Genomic DNA, 21,454 nt, shown 5'->3' on the forward strand with positions numbered 1-21,454 from the left:
CACCCATCCTGGGGCCACACTTGGACTAGCACTGTCTTCTGGAAGAGATGAGGCATCCCCAGGATTTTATTTTGGCGGGGGGGGTCCCTCATTCTCCTGATTGCCACTCACCCTGCTGGCAGCCTTGAGACCTGAGCCTGGTGGGACCCATGGTCCAGACCTGCTCTGGGCACCTCTGAGGCTCAGCAGCCTGTGAGCCCTGAATTTGACTTCCAGTGGTGACAGTGATCTTACCTCACTGCACCAGCTCCCAGGATCTCAGCTCAGGGTCCACAGCACAGTGGGACACATGGGTCCCACTCTTCACCCTAGGTTCTGGGACATGGGCGCTTCCACATCACTCATTAGGAATTGGGGGCCAGAACCCACTTTCCCCATGCTTGGCCTCATCTCCCTGCATCTTTGTGCAGAAGGCACTGGGGACCCAGACTTTCTTATCTATGACTCCTCCATTGTCTCCCGTTAATCAGAGAAGGCCTCAGAAGGGAGGTATGCTTTCCCTTATATTATTCTTTGCCCTTCTGAAACCAAGTATGTATTAGCTGTTCAATAGTGTCCAGCTCTTTGTGACCCCATAGACTGTAGCCCGCCAGGCTCCTCTGTCCATGGGATTCTCCAGGCAAGAATACTGGAGGGGGTTGCCATTCCCTTCTCCAGGGGATCTTCCTGACCCAGGGATTGAACCCTGGTCTCCTGCATTGCAGGTGGATTCTTTACCACTGAGCCACCAGAGAAGCCCCCAGAACCCAAATGCCCTGTTAAGTCTTGATGGCAAGTAGGACTTTAACCTCTGACGCCACGGGAGGACTCCCAGGAGGGACGCTCCAGGCCTGTGCAGTACACAAAAGTACTGAGAGTCTTAGAAAAGACTTGGAGACTAGGAAAGACTTCTAAGACTTTAGAAAAGACTTAGAATAGACTTCGAAGAGACTCTTGTCCTGCTCCTTAAGCTCACTTGCGTGTTGGAATCTTCCACGTTTAGTTTCTTCTGCAATAAATCCTAGTCTCCCTTCTCTCCACGCAAGTAGGTAGATATGGAGGTAAAGAGCTTGCCGTTCATCAGGTGTGTTTGTGATTTTCAAGTTCTCACCTGGACCTGGTGACACCTAGAAATGCACCTGGAATCTACCCAGTGGGCAAGTTGGGCTCCTGAAGCTTCCTGAAGCCGGCAGTGGTGTGAGGAGGTGAAGGCTCTTTGGCTAGATGGTTCTCGGTATAGTGCCAGGGAATGGATCAACAGTTAGGAGACAGCCCTAGTGGCCAGATGCTATAAAAACTCCAGTGAGAGGCCTGGACCCTGGGCACAGACAAAGCCCATGTCCATGGAAGCTGTGGTGACCCAATGTGGCTCATGATGACTATTTAGCTACGGGCCAAGAGATGGGGCAGGTTCAACGATCAACTCTTCTTAAGTATTTCTTACTGAGTTTCAATGTGTGAATGATGCAATTACAAGAAATTGGTGCCGTCCCAGGGTTGGGAAGGCCTGCCAGAGGGGAAGAATTAGATTAGGCTCAGGTCTAGCCAAGACGAATCCAGAAGGAGACTTTGAATAGAGAATGGCAATAAGTGGGTCACAGCGTGAAAGCTCCCAAGATCTGGGTCTGAGTCTTGACTCACCTTTGAGTCCTTTGAACTTGGAGTGTCCCCAGACCTATTACTACTACCCATGTGACTGAAGGTATGTGCATAATAAACATGTCTGTAAGAGCTTAGTAAATGGTAGACCGCAGTGAAGATGGGAAGGACATTCCAGGAAAAGGGAACAAAATGAGGAAGAAATCGCCATGTTCCTGGATTTGGGGTCTGAGTGAAGATTGACACTCAACACAGAGAGAGGTCAGTCTGGCCAGGCAACTGTCCTGGGGACAAACATCATCTTTGAAGTGCATTTTCTAGAATTATTTCAGTAGAGTGAGATTCTGGACTTCCTGCCTTATCCTTGGAAAGACTGTCATTTCAACAGCTGTCATCGTCAACCCGGGAGGTCCAGGCCAACAACCTGGGGTGACTCAAACATCTGTCTCAGTCCATAGACCTCCCTGTCATCCGAGATTCTAATTTCCCCGGTCTGAGCTGGGGTCTGGAGGATGGAGTTATTTTTGGGAGCTGCCAGGTGAGTTTGATAGGGCTCTGATCACTGCTGCAGAGACTTCATTTTTCCCCCCCACCAGGACTCACGATCAAGGAAACCTCTGCCCAGAGGGTGAGGCTCATGGGTACGTGGGAGAGGAGGAGGTGTGTGCACAGGGCTTATTGAAGAGACGTGTGATTTCTAATAGGTGTCTTCAATCAATTAATTAGTCACAATGCTTTTGAACTGTGGTGCTGGAAAAGACTCTTGAGAGTCCCTTGGACTACAAGGAGATCCAACCAGTCTATCCTAAAAGAAATCAAACCTGACTATCCTTTGGAAGGACGGGTGCTGAAGCTGAAGCTCCAGTACTTTGGCTACCTAATGAGAAGAGCCGACTCATTGGAAAAGACCGTGATGCTGGGAAAGATTGAAGGCAGGAGGAGAAGGGGACGACAGAGGATGAGATGGATGGATGGCATCATTGACTCAATGGACAGGGGTTTGTTCAAATTCCAGGAGACAGTGAAGGACAGGGAAGTCTGGCATGCTGCAACCCTTGGTTGCAAAGAGTCAGACATGACTTAGCAACTGACCAACAGCTGCAGCAATATTAAAAAGCATGGAAATAATAACGAATAACCCAGATTCTTCCCTGGGAGGTCCTGTGTTTAGCCTATTTGGGATCATCCACTCCAATAGCCTCCATTAATAGATAAGAAAATTTGAGGCTTCAATCAAGAGACCGTGACTTGCTCAAGGTCATAAGGCTGACAAGTGCTGGATTCCTATTCTCACACATTCGTTATCAATTGTCTATGCATTTTATCTGAAATAGACTGTACACCCATTTAAATTATATCAGGTCACCCACAACCATAAATAATAAGTTACTATTCTAGAATACAAAGAAAGTCATTAAGATAATGATTTTATTTGCATTGAGGCACTGTTATGCCAAGGTCTTTTTTGTTGTTATTGTTCAGTCACTAAGTCGTGTCCGATTCTTTGCGACCCCATGAACTGCAGCATGCCAGGCTTCCCCGTCCCTCGCTATCTCCCAGAGTTTGCCCAAGTTCATGTCCATCGAATCGGTGATGCCATCCAACCATCTCATCCTCTGTCGCCCTCTTCTCCTTTGGTCTTTATCAATATACAGAAAAATCACCGAGATGTATGACACATGGAACTCTGCTCAATGTTATGTGGTGGGCTGGATGGGAGGGGAGCTTGGGGGAGAAGGGATACAGGTATTGGAGAAGGAAACTGCAGCCCACTCCAGTATTCTTGCCTGGGAAATCTCATGGATAGAGGAGCCTGGCGGGCGACAGTCCACGGCATCGCAAAGAGTCAGACACGACTTAGCAACTCAACCACAACAACAGGGGTGCATGTATATGTATGGCTGAGGCCATTTGCGGGTCTCCTGAAACTAGGACAACATTGTTAATCAGCTATACCCCAATCCAAAATAAAAAGTTTAAAAACAAGCGAACAAAAAATTAACGATTCCCTGGATCCTCAAAAAAAAAAAAAAAAAAAATCCCTGAGAAGAAGTTATGTCCATTTTCTAAACATACAACTATCTTCACACCCATGAGTCGATCACATTGATGAAAACATACATGACAAAAGCATTCACTGATGGAATGAGTGTCACGGCAGGTACGTGAAGCTCACAAGCAGGTCAGTATAATCATCAGAAGAGCCGCGGCAGATCTCCTGATGAGTCTATGTAATTCCACTGAAGAAATGCAAATACAGTGTCCCGATCCATTTGGTATAACCTTTGTCACCAGGGCTCACTGACAGATGTACAATGTGTTTCGCATCAAGTCATCGTGTGCATTATGCAAGTTGATAGGAATTATGCATTATGCAATTTTACGGAGCAGTTTGTGGTCACCACGTGTGATTAAGAACTGCTGTGTTCACTGCAGACTCTAACTGCATCTGACAGCGATCGAAAAAAGCGCTTCGGAGGGTAAGACTGTTGCAGGAGATTCGTTCATCCGGAAGGGCCAAGGACGCGTGAAACTGACTGCTTAGCGGCTGATGATAAAAGATCATGATGAGGATGGGCGTGCTTCTGCGGTGGGTTGAAGGCTCTCTCAAGAGAATCTCCACCTCTGTCCTTCCATGTTCACTTATAATCAATGAGGGGAGTCCAGGAATGGGATGAGGACCATGGTGGGGAGAGGGGCCAGGGGAAGCTACGTGTAGAACCCCAACTCTAGAGTTCTTACCCTGGTTCTCCTCCCTGCCCTGGCTCAGACTAGCTCCAGGGAATAAGTGGAGCCCCATCCGACCCACCTCCAGGATGAAGAGAAGGTCCCGGTTGATCCAGAGGAGGCTGTGGGAGAGGGGTTCAGGGCAGCCCAAGAAACACTGAAGAGGCTCAGGGCATGAACACCACGCGGTGGCCGGGAGCTGAAGCACGCGTGCTGTGTCCTCTCCCAAATGGAGGCTGTCCTTCAGAGCGGCTTCCTGCCGGGTCTGAGCTCACTCCAGGTGTGGGAAGTGTCAGGGCAGGGGAACCTCCCTCCAGGACCTCCTTGAAAACCGAATCTGAGACTTCCTCCCCTGTGAGTCTTTCCAGAGGAGGGGCACCCTCCCCTTTCCACATATAACGCGCAGAACTGCTAAGCCATAAAGTGAGCTCAAAGACGCTCCCTGCAAGGACTACAAAAACCAGACCTACAAAATGATAACCAGGAGTTTATAACTCATAACTCCACGCACGTGATCTTGAACGGGGAAGGCTTTTTGAACTGCAACCTTTACACCCCAATCCAATAGTTCTTTTGGCTTTGAAATGTCCACAATCTGAATTTTATAGGGATTACTTTTTATTATAGGTAGAGCAATTAAATCTCCATATTGAAGGATGTAAACCTTTTAAGGCCCTTCTCCGAATATCAAAAGAAAAGGAGGCTTATATTTAACAGGTGTGACAACGCAATGCAGGACATTTCGTTGACCAAGAGCTTGACGTTCTCCAGTAACAAATACTTGAATTAATCTGAAACATCTTTCGGATAAAAGAGATTTCAGAAAGAATTAAGTCGACCACAAAACTTTATACAGAAAGATCATCTCATGTATGAAATACTTAAAAATGCTAATTCTTGAGGAATGTGTCAGGGGGTGTTTTTTTTAAATAAAATCTTTCCTTTTAACTTATATTTTATGAACTTTAAATGATCGTATTTCCTATCCGTCCCATAGCATAGAGAGTGAATGAGTCTTCATTTCTTGTGTTGGCCTCTCAAATTAATTAATTTAACTGGTGGAAATTGCCCTTGACCTTGATTATGGACCAACGTGAAGGGAATGCTCTGGTAGAGGGTGAAGATTAGATTATATGAGAGAAAAAATTTCCTAACTGCAACTGCAAGATACAATCAGTTGGAGGAGATGGTGTCCTAACTTTGCAAAACTCTGAGATTCTTGGTTCTAAGATTTTTTCTTTTTAATTTTTTTATTAGTTGGAGGCTAATTACTTCCCAACATTTCAGTGGGTTTTGTCATACATTGATATGAATCAGCCATAGATTTACACTTATTCCCCATCCCGATCCCCCCTCCCACCTCCCTCTCCACCCGATTCCTCTGGGTCTTCCCAGTGTACCAGGCCCGAGCACTTGTCTCATGCATCCCACCTGGGCTGGTGATCTGTTTCACCATAGATAGTATACATGCTGTTCTTTTGAAACATCCCACCCTCACCTTCTCCCACAGAGTTCAAAAGTCTGTTCTGTATTTCTGTGTCTCTTTTTCTGTTTTGCATATAGGGTTATCGTTACCATCTTTCTAAATTCCATATATATGTGTTAGTATGCTGTAATGTTCTTTATCTTTCTGGCTTACTTCACTCTGTATAAGGGGCTCCAGTTTCATCCATCTCATTAGGACTGGTTCAAATGAATTCTTTTTGATGGCTGAGTAATATTCCATGGTGTATATGTACCACAGCTTCCTTATCCATTCATCTGCTGATGGGCATCTAGGTTGCTTCCATGTCCTGGCTATTATAAACAGAGCTGCGATGAACACTGGGGTGCACGTGTCTCTTTCAGATCTGGTTTCCTCAGTGTGTATGCCCAGAAGTGGTATTGCTAGGTCATATGGCAGTTCTATTTCCAGTTTTTTAAGGAATCTCCACACTGTTTTCCATAGTGGCTGTACTAGTTTGCATTCCCACCAACAGTGTAAGAGGGTTCCCTTTTCTCCACACCCTCTCCAGCATTTATTGCTTGTTCTAAGATTTTTCACCGTTAATAGACTCAGCTTTGAAAGTGGTCTCAGCCACAAGATTTTGTTTTTTACAAAACAATTCTCTCCCCCTTCTCCTCCCCACCACCCCGCTCTGGAAAATGTGTGAGGGGTGGGCATGCTTGTGATGCCTCTCTCTGTGGGGTGTATTTTGAGGAAGGGGAGAAAAGTGTCAAAAGGGAGCCACAGATGACATTGGTTCAAATATTGTGTTTTTTCTGAACTCATGCTTTTTTTTCTCAACAGCGGTAACCTGGATTGTTGAAGTCATGCTCGGCTATTAAAGTACAGTTCTTTATTCATAAAGCAGGCTCCTCTGTTAGCATATTACTAACATACTAACATAGTATATTACTTCCAGTATCATTCTATATCATCAGAGTACTTGGTCCTAGTGATGATGTTGAAGAAACTTGCTAGGGTAATGTTGTATTATGAAGCAGAGTCATTGCTGTGGGCTCCTGATGTCAGTGGTCGGGGAAGGGGGCGGAGAAACAATTTACTTTAAAGCACTCCTCTAAATCATAAAGCTGGCTTCCCCGGTGACTCAGCCATGAAGATCCACCAGCAATGCAGATGGGGGTTCGAACCCTGGGTCAGGAAGACCCCTTAGAGAAGGAAATGGCAATCCATCCCAGCATTCTTGGCTGGGAAACCCCATGACAGAGGAGAGTCCATGGGGTCTTGAAGAACTGGACGTGACTTAGCCACCAAACAACAAAATCATAAAAGGCTCCCTGTGGCGTGTTTTGGATGTGAGTGACTAAGAGGAAGATTTCAAAATACAGTCAGGTTACCTGGATCCGGGGCTTCTTTGGAGAATAGCTCTAAAGAAAAGAAACCAAAATATGCAATTAAGGGGGAAGGCAGGTTGGCTATTTTTTAAGATCTTGTGAATGGCAGTGAGACTTCTGTGTTCCTACTGTTCTGTGTTACTACTACCGACAGAGCAGTTCAAAGGAGTCAGTCAATTTTGCAAATGACGATTCTAGCACAGATTGTAAAAACTGATATGGTCCTATTACTAAAACGCATGTTTCAATATACATTCTGCTTTTTGTACCAGGACCTCAGAGAGAAAAGGACTGCATGCTTCTCAGAAACTTAATCTGTTTTCAGTATTTCCTCTTTATTGGTATCTTCTGCCCACCTATGGAGAGGTGGGCTTGTGTCCCATGTGCAGTGGTGTGCCTGTTTAAGAAATTTCCTAGGAATGCATTTGTAGCTTGTGAGGCTTGTCCCTTTAAAAGAGAAACACTTCCTCGGAGAGGGCAGAATGGTAGATTTTTGTATCAAAGATCTCATTTTGGCATCCGTAGGGTTAAAGAACCTCTCAGAGTCTATAGGTCCTAGAGAAGGCTATTTCTAAACTCAGCTGCTTAGACTCATCCTATTTTCCCCCCAGCAAACAGGAAATAAAGCACTAAAGGGCTTTTTTAAAAAATTGGAAACTGTGTAGGGAGGGGGTATACTCTTGATGCCCACTTACAACCCTGAGCCTGACCCAGACTTGGGGGTCTCCGTGTGTTTTTTCTTCCTTCTCTCTCTCTCTCTTTTTTTTTTCTATTATTTTGGCAGACTTTTTGGAATGTCTGGGAGCTAAGGGCTTTGCTTCATGGAGCAGAATTCTGAAGCAAGAGAAAGAGAAAGTTATAGACTAAACCACAGAAATGTAAACACGTCTGCAGCTAAAATAACTCCACTTTCATTGAAAACACTCCTCCTTCACAATCAGACTTCTGTGTGCTATGGTCAATAAAACGGCATGTTAATAGCGACCAATTAATAGATTATGTTGCCCGGCCTTAAAAGTTGAGGGAGTTTTAATTATTATTTTTCAAATTAAAGGAGTGCTTATTTCGCTCCCTTCCCTTGGGGTTGCGGCGGGGGTGGGGGGGGGCGCGACTTAACTTTCTGGCTGTTTGCTGAAATTCTTGGCTGTTAAAAACTTTGGAGAGGGAGAGACACGAGTAGTTTTCACTTGGTTGGAAGGGGAGAGCCTGGAAGGGAAGGGTCTGGGATGGGTTCCTAGCGATCACGCTGGACAGTCGTGACGGTGCCCGCGGGACATGGTGAAGAGAGCAAGCACCCAGGTAAGCGCGGTTTTGAAGTCAGAATTCCCTTAAAAACGGTAACATCTGGAGGGCTTCAGGGCCGCCGGACCGGAGGAGCCAAACCTCGCGCGCGGCTCCCCCTTTCGGAGGCGGCGTCTTGGGGACACCCTGCTGCCGAGGGCTGCGGTCCCTGCGTCTGTCCGGCCCGCCCGGCAGTCTCCCGGACGGCTCGGCATCCCAGCGGCCGCGCCCCGCGCCTCCGGAGCCCCTCCACCCCCTCCCCAGGCTCTCAGGACGCGCACCAGGTCACACTCCAGGTGTGACCGAAGCCGGTGGCACCCGGCATCGCCGTCTCTTAACTTGAGGGCGGCATTTATGTCAGTTCCCGTCAGCATCCGAGGCAGCCCCAGCGGTCATTTTCACCTTCTTCCGACACAACCGGTTTGAACTTTGATTATTTGTAATGTGTGTAACTGCTGAGGCGGGGGGGAAATCACTTCTAAGTTCCGGGGAGGAAGCACTTCCGCGGCATCTCCCCACCGCTCGGCCCTCGCCGGCCCCAGCCCGTGCTCGGCTTTTCACTCCTTTCGGCTCCTGGACGCGCGTCCTGGGTTCTCCTCCCGCCGCCGCTCTGGCCGGGACTCCAGCTCTCCGGTCCCAGGCTCCGCTCCTCCCCTTTCTCCCCCTCCTCCTCCTCTTCCTCCTCGGAGCCGCCCGCCGCGTCCCCAAAGCCCGGCAGGGTCCGGACCTGCCCGCGCCGCCGCGCTCCCCGGCCCGAGGGCGCGCCCCCGGACACGCGCGCTGGCCTACCCACGCGCGCCCCCGGACACACGCGCGCGCGCAGCATCCACGGGCCCCTGGGCACGCGCGCGCGCAGCATCCACGTGCCTCTGGGCACGCGCGCGCGCGCACATCCAGGCGCACCTGGACACGCGCGCCCGCGCCCCGCGCGCCCCTGAGCCCCCCGCCCCGCCCCGCCCCCGGCGCGCACTCCCGGATCTGGAGCTGCGCGTCGGGGAGGCAGCCCTGCTCGGCGATTGGCGGGAGCCGGGGCCTCCGGGAGGCCGGCGCCCACACCATGGGCTGAGCCCGTCGGCGCGCAGGGACTCAGTGCCGCCCGGCTCGGCGGCGGCCCCAGTCAGGCACGCGCGCCGGCACACGCGGGCGCGGACACGCGCGGACACCCACGTGCGCAGCGCGCCCTCCCCCGACGGCGGCGCTCGCCTCTCGGTAAGTCCCACGCTTCGTGCGCCCTGCCCGGCTCCCGCGGCGGGGACGCTGGCGGCCGGGTGACCCGGCTTTTCCGACGGCGCCGGGACGGATGGGGTGTGTGATGCCGGGAGGCGCCCCGGACGGATAGAGAGGGGTGCAGACCTCCACTGCCCGCGAGGGCTAGGGAAGCCGAGCGCGGGGGCTTCAATTGGGCTCGCAGCCAGCGATGATTTGTTGTCTGGAATGGAAGTAAGGCTTGAATGAAGGCCCACGCTCGGCTGAGAGTCGAGACCAGGTGTGGGCTTGGCTGTCGCTGCCCGCTCAGTCCTTCCGTGGGTGGCATCGCCCTCCGACGGCGCCCGCACCGCGCTCTGCTGGACCTCGGCTTCCTCTCTTTTCTCTGCATCTTGAGCTTCTCCCCTTCTGACACCTCGGCCTGCAGCTGTTACGTTTATGTGCCTCCCCTTTACCGCTTACTGGAGACACTTGGCATGTTTAAAAATTATACGTGTATCTATCAGCTAGCCTTGTTGGTTTCTGTCTGAAATACGACGTCCTTGTATCACAGTTATATATTATCTAGATATTTTACAAAAGGTATCGCATAGAATTATTTTTTAACATTTTAAAGGATTTAGATGCTATTGTTAACAGCAGACTACACTGCCTCATACAATGGATAAACAGTTTTAATGCTGGTGTGAACGTAATGCAGTTCTTCCTTGGGATGATGGTAATTTCGTTATCCTTTCGTATTCCTAAGTGCCACAGCTTTCCCACCGCGCGTGTTTCTGGAGCTTCTGTAGTTGAGAAAACTTTCACTGTGACTTAAAAAACAATTTTAGTCTTCCCCTAGTGACATACGTGGCGCATAGAGTTTATTTACCATTGAGATGATTTTTTCAGTATTTTCAGTTCTCTGCAAATAGCTTAGAGCCCTTGACCGGTTATCACCGGGAGAACTGTCACATTCCTGGGCTTAACCCTTGCAGTGCTGGCTGCACCTGGCACTGGCTGTCTCAGTGGGAAGAGCGTGCAGTAGAAGTTATGTGAAAACCCTAACCAGACGATTTAATTCATTGTGTGTCAAATTATGAACGAGCTAATCATGCTATTGAAATGGCGATTCTAGGGGAAACAGGATGAGCTGTGCAAACTTGTGGCTACTACTGCGAAGTTTTCTAATTCTGAAGAAAGGCTTTGTGAGTGCTAGACATATCACAGATCCTCTTGTGGTCTGGTAACCCAAGTTTCCATTTGAATCGGTAACTTGAATAGTACACTAAATTAGCAAATGGGTATTACATCTCTTTGAGTTATTTAAGGATATATAATTCCAGTTACACTTAAAATTTTGGTTTCTCTTCTGTCACTGTATAGTTACTTTATTTTCCTGTTAAAAATGTGGGGTAGCGTTGTGATATTTTGTTTTCCATATATCTATTCTCTCATGATGAGTTCTTGGTGGTTTAGTCTGAAGTGTCTTCTTTAGGTAAATTTTTGAAAATTCTTGGTTGCCATTTGATTATGTAACGGGGCTGCATGTACACGTGTTTATAAGCTTTGCCTCCGGCCACTTCTTAGGTTTTGTTTTGATATTAAAAATCTTATTGCGTTTCTAATCTCATAAGATCAGCTCTTTTGTTTGTGGTAGAGGCTGAGACCCCAGTGGGGTGCCAGATATATAAATAAGAAGTAAAGCCTGTTTGAAAGATGTCAATCTTGATTTTGAACTTACATACTATTCTAAAATTTTATGCATTGTGCATGTATGGGATATATCATTTTATAAGTAGGTAATAGACTTTAAACTTTTTTTCTAACATTAATATCAGGTCTAGTTTTTCCTTGTTATCTGTCCTTAAACAACAACAAAAATAAATAAAAGGGGGGTTCATTTCTTCACAAGACAGAGGAACTCATGTTCCAAAGATCTTTTCCTATTCCCCAGTGAAAAACCGGAGCAGGTCAGCGTCAGTCATATGATATGGAGGGTGGGAAGACAGTGTCACGTTGAATAAATGTTGGTGCCGCCTGCTTTTTCATAGAACTCAGTTCAGGAGATGTCAACAGAGAGATTCCCCACCCCCCGCCGCCAAGGAGCCTGCTGGGGCCTGGGATGTGAGATGTGGTCCCGGTAACTGAGATCAGAAGGCAGTCATTATGAGCAGAGTCCTGGCCTTGTGGCGCTGAGAGGCAAGTCTGTGTTTCAGCTGGGGGCTGGTCTCTCTAAACGCAGGTCTTTTTCCACCTCCTGGCTTGGTCACCCTTTGCATCTCAGGGCCAAGCTTTTCCAGGTGAGGAGGAGAATTCCATTTTCTTTCCCCAAAGGGTAAGGACATGTGGGCATTTCCAGGATATATCATCCTTCAAAATACAACTTTTCTTTTATCATCTGCCTGCACCTTGACTTTGAAACTCTTCAAACCTTTGGAGTTGCCAAGGTTCAAGTAGTTTGGCATATAAGAGGGATTCAAGTATTTTGGACACGGTTGCGGCAGGTTTTGATACCCCGGGGGAGCAGTGGATGTTCGATTTGGTAGCAGTGTCTGTTAAAGTCGCTGGGGGGACTTCAGAAGTCCCTGAAGTAGCTGGTGACACTTACCCACGAGGTCTCCCAAACGCCCCTGTGTTGTTGACGTCATGAGGGCATCCTCCTTGCTCCTGTTTGCGCCCTCACTTGGCTCAGGAGCAGTTCATTGGCTGGATGTTGTGCATGGTCAGTATACATCTTCTCACATTTATAGATTCAAGGCAGTTAATTCTGTGGATAAAAACAACAGAAGTCTGCAGTGGTTGGGCTATCATCCCCTCCAGTTTTTCAAAATAGCCAGGGGGAAATATTGCCCTCTTCACTTTTCACCTTTTCTGCTTTCAAACATTTGAGTATTTAAAAGACAGAGGATTTGGTGCTTTTCGTTTGCAATGCTGCAGATCCAGTGAAGGTAGTGAAGTGATCTAAAGGCGAGTGGTCTAAAATTACTTTGCTAAATTTAAGTGTAAGTGAGATGTCGACAGCACCAAGTAATTAAAGGGTGCATCTAAAAACGGAGCGCTGGGCCTGAGTTTTAGATTTAAAGTAACTTTTAAGTTCTTCTATTTTGACAGTGGCATGTCATCATTTGGAAGACCCTGATTGCGTATGAGAAGCCGTAATTTAACAATGAAAGTAGGGGGTTCAGTTATCTTGACTCGGTGCGTGGTCAGAAGCCTGAACAAAGGAAGTTGAGTTCTGTGCCTTTTTTTCTGTTTCAGAATGACCGTGAGTGAGGCTGGAAATATCCTTATAGTGTGTAAAATAGACCTCTTGAGTTAATTTATCACTTCTGAAAATCATAACCCTGAAGAACTTGATGGGAGATCCGATCTAGCATAAACCGTTAGCATGTCCGAGGGTTTTGAAAAACCTAGCGTTGTAGCTGCCTCCTGGTTCAGCGTACCATCTAATTTTGAACTGTTTTAGTGGGAATGAGATGTTCACACATCGGTGTCTCACATGGGATTCCTTTTAGTGCTACTGTTATTTCAATAACTGTTCCCCCAGGAAAACCTACTCTGGGACAGAAAAGCAGCCCTCTAACCTCTAGGAAGGAAAACATAAATCATAAAAAAGAAAAGAAAAAGAAAACCTAAAGAATGGTTAAAAAAAAAAGGAGGGGTGGGGAGAAATACAGGCACATTTACAGTAATTTTTCAAAACCAAGAAACCCTTACTTTCGCTTGATGAAGGGCTTGGCAGAGGTTCCCAGACCTTCATTTAAAAGTGAAGAAGGGTGTTTGCCCCTCAGTCTGAGTGCGGGGGTACCCAGGGGCTCAGCCTGGCGCTGGGATGAACGCACGTTGTCATATTTCCACCTAGCGGTTCTCTGTTCCCAGTGGGGAGATTCGTCCTCTCCGTGACGGAGTGGAAATGTGGGTTATGGATTTTTTGGGAGCTTTACAAAAGTAGTTAAGTTGGGAAGTAAAAGACGCGTGTGCATGTTTTTCCTGTGCTCCGGGCTGGGAGGTTTGTGTTACCACCTTTGAGGCAGGAGCAGTTTTGTGCAAAGTCATCAGCAGCCTTGTGGAGGTGGATTCGGGTCGTGGGGTGTGCCCTTCTGTGTGAACTAAGCTGCATGTCGAGCTGTGTCTCTTCTGAACCACGGGGGAAACCCAGGATCTTACAATGTCTGTTAACGACCTGTTACCTCCATGGAATCGATGGACTGGACCGGGCAATGGAAAAGCGCTGCTGCCTTCCCTCTGCGCTGCCGCTGGGAATTCCGTGCCTGCCGGAGCCAGTAGGATCCTCAGGCTTTTGAGAAGAGATTGAAAGAGGCTGTAATGAGGAGCCTGGAGGGAGGGAGGGGACCTCGGCGGTACCTTGGGACCCTGGGAGTGAACAAGGGCAATTTCAGTATTCTTAACATGGAACCTACAAAGAACTGAGCTGGATGTAAATAAATAATAGGTGAAGTGTGTGCTAGTAATGTGAAATGTTCGGGAACAAACCATGTGCACTTACCGTCTCAACATAAAACCTGAAATTAAATGTTAGAAAGTTGAGATTTCTTTTATTGGGAAATAAGGTAAAAAAGCATTTTGAAAAGATACCAGTGGGCGACTTAGGAACGTTTTAAGAAGACCTCGTTTGAAGAAGAATGGAGTCTCATTAAAATCACATGTAACCTCACAAAGCTGATGCGAGCCCTCTGCAGGATGTACAAATTTGAGTCTATAATTGCCCCAAATTCAAACGTGTCTTGTGCAAGGCTGGCTCTTTTTGGAGTGCAAGTTACTGCAGCAAGAAGACAGAATAAGCAAAAATGGAGGAAAAAAATTTGCTTCTTCAGGATCCAAAAGTACTTCCTAGTCTGTTTGATCCTGGCAGGAAAATGTACTTCACTCCAGGGTTTTAAAATAGAAATAATAACAATGAGGATCAGACCCAGGGAATATGGTGAGTCTTTTCTGGAGAAAGGGGTGTTAGGTCTGCATATTACCTGTGTTTAAGTTCTGAAACTCCACCCCAAACCCTGCCATTCAAACAGAGAAAAGCGATTGTTGCTTGCTGCTTTCTGGGTCAAACAGAGAGGGTTTTAACAGCTGGAATGGGATCAGGTCTGGAAGCAGTTTATAATCCTATTTCATGATAGACTTTGAGGGATTTTTGCAGCTTTGTAAGACTTGTAAATATAGGTGATTAAACAGAACACCCTCAGGAACAGTTTCTCCTACGTAATCTATACCCAAATTGAAAACTGGAGGTAAGTCCAGAAAATCACCCTATAAGCATGTGGAAGCCACAGTAAACTACCAGGAGACAGAAGGGGGTTACATCTGTGTAAATGCTAAGATTGCATTTGCAATTAGGTTTTGCAATTAAGTTTTTCTCTGCAAACATGAAGTAGTATACCATGTTGAATTTTCTTTATTTCATTTAAACAACCTGGAAACACATTTCCCCATCAGAATTCATTGATTACCTATTAAAGTCCTAAAAGAGATGGGAACGTGGATCACAGAGAGACTGTTAAGGCACTGGACATACCTACAGATTAGAAAAACAACTGCAAATGTAATGGAAAAGCCACAACATTCCAGAGCTGGCCTGTCCGCCGACGCTGGCTGTTAGTGTCCTGCCTGGGTTATTCTTTGCTCAACTAGTTGTACGGACAACATGTGAACAAAATTGTAGCCCTTGTCACTCCAAACAGCTAATGGCATTCACCCTGAACGCAGCATCCTTGGGATAAATGTCCACAGGTTGAAATTCACGCAGGAGAGTCAGGGAGTGCCGAGAGGGCAGACGCGTGTTTGAGGTCAGATTTGACCTAGGCTTGGAAGGTTCAGGATTCTGGCAGAGGAGGGGCGTTCTGAGTCACGGCAAGGCCAGTGCCAGGAGGAGACGAGGAGGGCAGGCTGACCTTTCAGTGCAAAGCCCTGTGGGGAAGCCTCCGGACAGGCCTTCAGGAGCTGAAATCTGCAAAGGGAGTGAGTGCACGCACTATGGAATCTAGAAGGGGCATGAAAACTCAGGCCACGGTATCTAGAAAGAGGTGGACGCACAGCCATAGACTCTGCAAAGGGGCTGAATGCACAGGCCGTGGGGTCTAGAAAGGGGTGAATATGGAGGCCGTGGGGTCTAGAAAGGGGTGAGTGCACAGGCCGTGGGGGTCTCAAAAGGAGTGAGTGCACAGGTCGATGAGAGCGTCGCTTCAGCAGTGCCACCTGCTTGAACCAGACCAGTGTGACAGTGAGCCAGGGCCCTGGGCTCTGCAGTGTTGGGGGCAGTGGTCCCTAGGAGATGCTCACGTGCTCCCTGGGCCTCATGAGAGGCCACCCTCACACCTGCTGTGGGTCAGTGTTGGGGAAGTTGTATCTCATCCATAGGTCCTTCTCTCTCACAGCCTCCGGGGAGAGCTTCGGTTTTCATCTCAGCCTCAGGGGCAGTTGTGTGAGTCGGGTGCCGGCCAGTGTGGCGGCCTGCGTGCGCCCAGCTCGGGCCTGGGTGCAGGACCCCGTGCCCGCATGGTGGACGGCTGAGTTATGAGCTCCTTCCTGTTCCTTTCCTTGACTCCCTTTAGTCTCAGCTCTGCTCTTTATTTTGCATCTACTTCAGGATTTAAAGCAAAACAAAATAAATCCTTGTCATATCGCGTATATCCTTGTGGATCGCTTTCAGTCCTTTTACGGGACAGGGTGGGGTGTGAATAAAATAACCCACTTCATTGGAGTTCGACAATCAAAAAGTAATCTCGACCGTGCCAGGGGAAGATCAGAAAACGCTTCCCGAAGGTCACTGCCCTGGGGCTGCACCAGGGCGGATCCTGGCCATGGCGGGCTGGATGGGGGCTCCCCCTGACCCTCCCATCATGGGGGGCCGCCTGGGGGTGGTGCTTGGGGTGTGGGACGTGCCACCTGCGAGCTGGATGACGGGGGTGGGTGCTGGAACGGCCCGACCTCTGGCATTGGGAGGACTGATAATAGACATCTATGTCAGGAACCCAAGTGTGAAGTTCAAAGGTAGGGAGCGAGCAGGACTTCCCAGGTGGCCCAGTGGTTGAGAATCGCCTGCCCGTGCAGGGGACACCAGGTTGATCCTGGGTCTGGGAGGATCCCACCTGCTGCTGAGCAACTGCGCCCAAGAGCCTCAGCTGCTGAGCCCGAGCCCACGCGCTGTGACCACCACGTGCTGTGACCGCCGCGCTGTGACCGCCGCGCTCTGTGACCGCCACACGCTACAACCACATGTGCCCCCAGAACCTGTGCTCTGCACCCAGAGACGCCGCCGCGGTGAGCAGCCCACGCACTGCTGTGAAGAGTCGCCCCCGCTCACTGCATCGAGAGAACCTGTGTGCGGCAACCAGTGCAACCAGAAATAAATAAATCTTAACAAAAAAAAGGTGGGGAGTGAAGGAATCCTGCCAAAGGGGAGGGAGACGTGATGTTTGTTTGGAGCTCGCTCGCTGACCTGGACCCCCACCAGACGGTGCAGACGCAGACGTGGGAGCCCTGCTGCCCCGGGGGTGTCCTAACCACAGCTCTGGGAGGGCGGAGGCTTTATTGCCCCCGTTTTCCAGAGTAGCAAAGTGAGGCTCCCGAGGGACCGGCGTGGCCAGAGTTACCCAGATGGTCAGAGGCAGAGCAGAGGCAGAACCCAGCTGGGGGGTCGCCTCTGGATCTCCCGTGCTGCCGGGAGTTCTCTGGGTCAGAGCGGAGGGTCCATTTACAGAAGTGACAACAGGAGGAAGGAGGTCAGAGGGTGCTGGGCAGGGGGAGTAGAACGCGAGTCTCACATGTAGCTTGTAGCTTTCAGCTTTCTAGTGGCCACGTTATAAAAGGAGAAAGAGACAGATGAAATTCATCCTAATAATCTCTTTTATGTAACGGCGGTGTGTCCACAATATTATCACTTCAAGTATTGTCTATATAAAACTGTGGATGAACTCTTTTACCTTTTTTCCTATATTAAATTTCAAAATCTGGTGTGTCGTTTACATAGGTGGTGGTGGTTTAGTTGCTAAGTCGTATCTGACTATTTTTCGACCCCCTGGACTATAGCCTACCAAGCTCCTCTGTCCATGGCAGTTTCCTAGGCAAGAATGTTGGGTTACCATTTCCTTCTCCAGGGGATCTTCCTGACCCAGGGATCAAATCCACATCTCCTGTATCTCCTGCTTTGCGGGCTGTCTCTTTACCCACTGAGCCACCAGAGAAGCCGAGTTTACATACAGCACATCTCTGTTTTGGACTGGCCGTATCTCACATACTTAATAGCCACATGAGAGGCTCCTGTATTGGACTGTGCAGGTCAGGAATATTCAGCGGCGGAATTCAGATTTAATATAATTAGTGGCTGTGAAGTCTATTGTATTACTTGATCACAGGCATAGAATTTTTGTGACTTCATGTCCCTCTTGGCAGTATCACCCAGTAGCTCATGCTGGAGCCAGAAATAATAGCAATTAAAAAGGGAACACTAGCATGGTATGTATAGTATCAGATCTGCAGTTTTCAAGTTGGAGGGATCACGAATATATGATTTCTTGTCAACTCGCTTCATGCTTTTCAAAGGCAAAACCAAATATCTGCTTTCACACTGAACTTTGTATGCCTGGTGGCAAATAGCGCTCTTTTTCTTGGAATCGTCTTCTGACAACCTTAGGTGTAAACATCTTGAGTATTCCCTGTTTAAGGGTGATGTTGGCAGGATGACATACGTCATTTTTTGCACGCAGACAGTGTCTTGAGAATAGTGCAGTTGATCATTTTGAAGAATAGCATCCTTGAGGTGCTGGAGCCCCAGAGAAAGAAAAGATAATTGTCAGATGGATTGCTACGGAATTAGCTTCTGAGACCACATGGTCACGGATTCCATGAAGGCAGAGCGCATCCAACCCGGGCCTTTCTGCTGTGCTGAGCACTGAGGTTCACGGCACGTCTTACAAAGTCAGTCGCCCCACTCACATGCTGCTTGTGACTACCGGTGGACCTTGTGTAATGTAGTCACTGAGCAATTCAGCCCTTTTACCGTGTGAATGATTTTGTTGTTGTTCAGTCGTGTCCGACTCTTTGTGACCCTGTGGACTGCAGCACGCCAGCCTCTCCTGCCCTTCACGGTCTCCCAGAGTTTCCCCTGAATAAGAAGTTCGTGTACAATTCAGGACCTGGTCTGCAGCAGAATCCTTGTCTGGGCATCCTTCTAGGTAGTTCTTTTTTTTTCCTATTTATTTTTATTAGTTGGAGGCTAATTACTTTACAGTATTGTAGTGGTTTTTGTCATACATTGACATGAATCAGCCATGGATTTACATGTATTCCCCATCCCGATCCCCCCTCCCACCTCCCTCTCTCTCTGATTCCCCTGGGCCTTCTAGGTAGTTCTGTGTCCATCCCCACCCGAGCCGGAGGGAATGTAACTCCCCTGTTCTGGTTTATTTTTCCTGATGGGCAGTGCTTACTGCAAACAAAGCAAAACTCTGTTAAATAAAACATGGGCCTTTTCTCAACTCTAATTTGCTGCACAGAATCTTAACACCTAATTCAGGGCAACTGAACACAGAGAGAGGATATTGTGATTTATTAAAAGAAAAAAAAAAAAACCGGAAAACACAGAACTCCCAAACAGGGCTGTGTGTGCTGGTCTGCATGTGACGCATCTCTTATTGTCTGATGCTTCATTGTGGATCGGCCAAGGATAAGCCAGAACGTGAGAACGTTTGTGGTCTGTGAGGCGTGTGGTGGGGCTCTCCTGCTTTCAAAGGCGGGCAACACATTTAAACCTTGTAGCTCAGTCCTGATTCATTCGACCTGGGGCATCGGCTGCCAGGTGAGAAGCTGTCGGGGTACCTGCAGTTCTGTTCCGAGACCTCCTGCTCGTCCACGGGACGCCCTACGGCTGGCTCAGCACTCTTTTCCCCACGGGAGTGCAAATTCAATTTAAAGTCTAAATGGTATTTGAGAAGTCTGAAGCACATTAAGCCTTCTTAAATAATTCACTCGGGGTTACGTTCAGTGAACATGTGTAAATACGAGAACGTGCGAGGCGAGTGGTCTAAACACAGAGGGAATGCGAGACCATGGTGATGGGAGCCACGTGTGTGTAAGGCCTCGGAGGAAAAACCGTGTCATCGCTGGCGCCCTGCCTCTCGGATGGGCAGCGTGGCTTGGAAGGGGAGGCTGAGGTCCGGTTGCTTCCACCCGGGGTCCTTACAGTTGACCGCTTCTTGAGTAAGACCCTGGAGACAAACTGCTGAGTGACTGATGGCTCGTGGCAGCAGCTCCGGGCTGGGGCAGCTCTGATGATGGGGACCCCCACCCCCGCCCCGTGTGGATTCCCCACCGGCTTCTCCAGCCGGGTGTTTGCGGGTGTGCGATGGCTGAAGTGTGCTCTTGCACACTGCTCTGTTTACAAACTTGGATTGAGCATGTCAGCTGTGGAGGCTCCAGGCTCAACAGCTATCAGAGGCTATAGGGATGTGTGGGTGGGTTCAATGACAGGGCCAGTCACACCCAGCAGAGTCACCTCGTAAAGGCGATGCTAAGCGTTTCCATGTCCCGCTGACCTCTGGACTCACAGATCGCCCGTCTCTGCCGCCAGAGCCCCTGTCGCTCCTGCAGGGGGTCTTATTTCCTTAAGTGCCCAGACAGCATGGCTGGGCGAAGCGTCAGCAGAGTGTCACCTGCGGTGAGCACGCACAGGGGCTGACAGAACCACGCCAGTGAGCCTAATGAAACCAGGCTGCAGAAGTGGGGCGATTGTGGAATATCTTGCCCCTGGTTGCTGTCCCGTGTCTGGTTTTCATGGAAATTTGTGTCTGGGAATGAGGGGGAATCGGAATGGATTTGCTGGAGGCAGGTGCCTGCGTTCTTTGGCCGCGGCCGTCAGGACTCTGGTCCAGGATCTCCGAGGAGGGGAGGGAGTCAGAGCCACTGGAGATTCGATGAGCACCGTGCAATCTTTTCAAGACACAGAGGGTTTTCACGGACTTCCTGATTTTTGAAAATTATTCATAAAAGTCTGCCCTGGTCTGGGAGCTTTAGGGCAGAAAACGTCCCCCACTTACTGTTCTATAAATTTACCCTTTGAGGTCATCGCCGAGTTCCTTCTGTATTCTGTGACGCTGGTGTATGTAATCTTTGAAGTTGTGGGTAAAAAGGACTCTCTTTCTCTCTCCAGCAAGGGCACGGCCAGTTCAGGTCAGAAAATCAGGCGCATGGTAGATGGCCCTGTTAGACATAGAGGGCACCTCTCCAAAAGGCAGGGAATAAACTCTGACCCAACCAACCCAGGTGAAAGAAGATTCAACAAGTGGATATGAGGATGAGAATCTGTTATATGGCCCTGGCGAAGGAAGCAGGATTTAATGCTGTTTCTCGGCTTTTGCTCCAAGCAAGTAAAAATAAGAATGGCACAGCTTGTATTTGAGAAAGTTGAGTGCGTTCTTCCTGTTTGGAATAAGCAAGATTCTTAGTAGACTAAGGCAGGAAGACATTGTTTGCTCTGTTGAATACTTAATACAGAATGAAAAGATACTCTGGGAGATCTTTATAGTTTGTAACATTAAAAAATAATAGGTCATTGTTTTCATATAAGTACAGTCATCTGCTTCATTTGCATCAGAGTCTCTGCTCTTTGTCTCTTTCCATTTCTATATTTTGGTTTGTCTTTGGTTTTGTTTCTCCTGCTCAATACCCACTGGCTTCTAAAACGTTAAGAGGAGGCATAAGAGGAGACCTGTAGGTGAATTGTTGGCTAGAGTATCTCCTTTGAAAAAAAGACCCTGCTGCTGGGAAAGATTGAGGGCAGGAGGAGAAGGGGACGACAGAGGATGAGATGGTTGGATGGCATCACCAA

At 48.4% G+C, this 21,454-nt stretch overlaps 1 protein-coding gene across 2 annotated transcripts in view; it reads left to right on the plus strand.

Annotated features, from left to right (window-relative positions):
* Nucleotides 1–8,306: 8,306 nt before the first annotated feature.
* Nucleotides 8,307–21,454, plus strand: part of ERG (ETS transcription factor ERG) — a 315,726-nt gene continuing 302,578 nt past the window's right edge. Inside the window, exon 1 of one of the 2 annotated variants that reach the window (XM_043875442.1) lies at nucleotides 8,307–8,442. The gene's annotated coding sequence lies outside the window, so the exon portion shown is untranslated. Of the gene's footprint in view, nucleotides 8,443–9,432; nucleotides 9,634–21,454 lie in introns of those variants that run through there. The other variant, XM_043875441.1, reaches the window with a different exon arrangement.

The sequence above is a fragment of the Cervus elaphus genome, chromosome 19 (assembly GCF_910594005.1).
Source record: "Cervus elaphus chromosome 19, mCerEla1.1, whole genome shotgun sequence".
NCBI classification, from domain to species: Eukaryota; Metazoa; Chordata; class Mammalia; order Artiodactyla; family Cervidae; genus Cervus; species Cervus elaphus.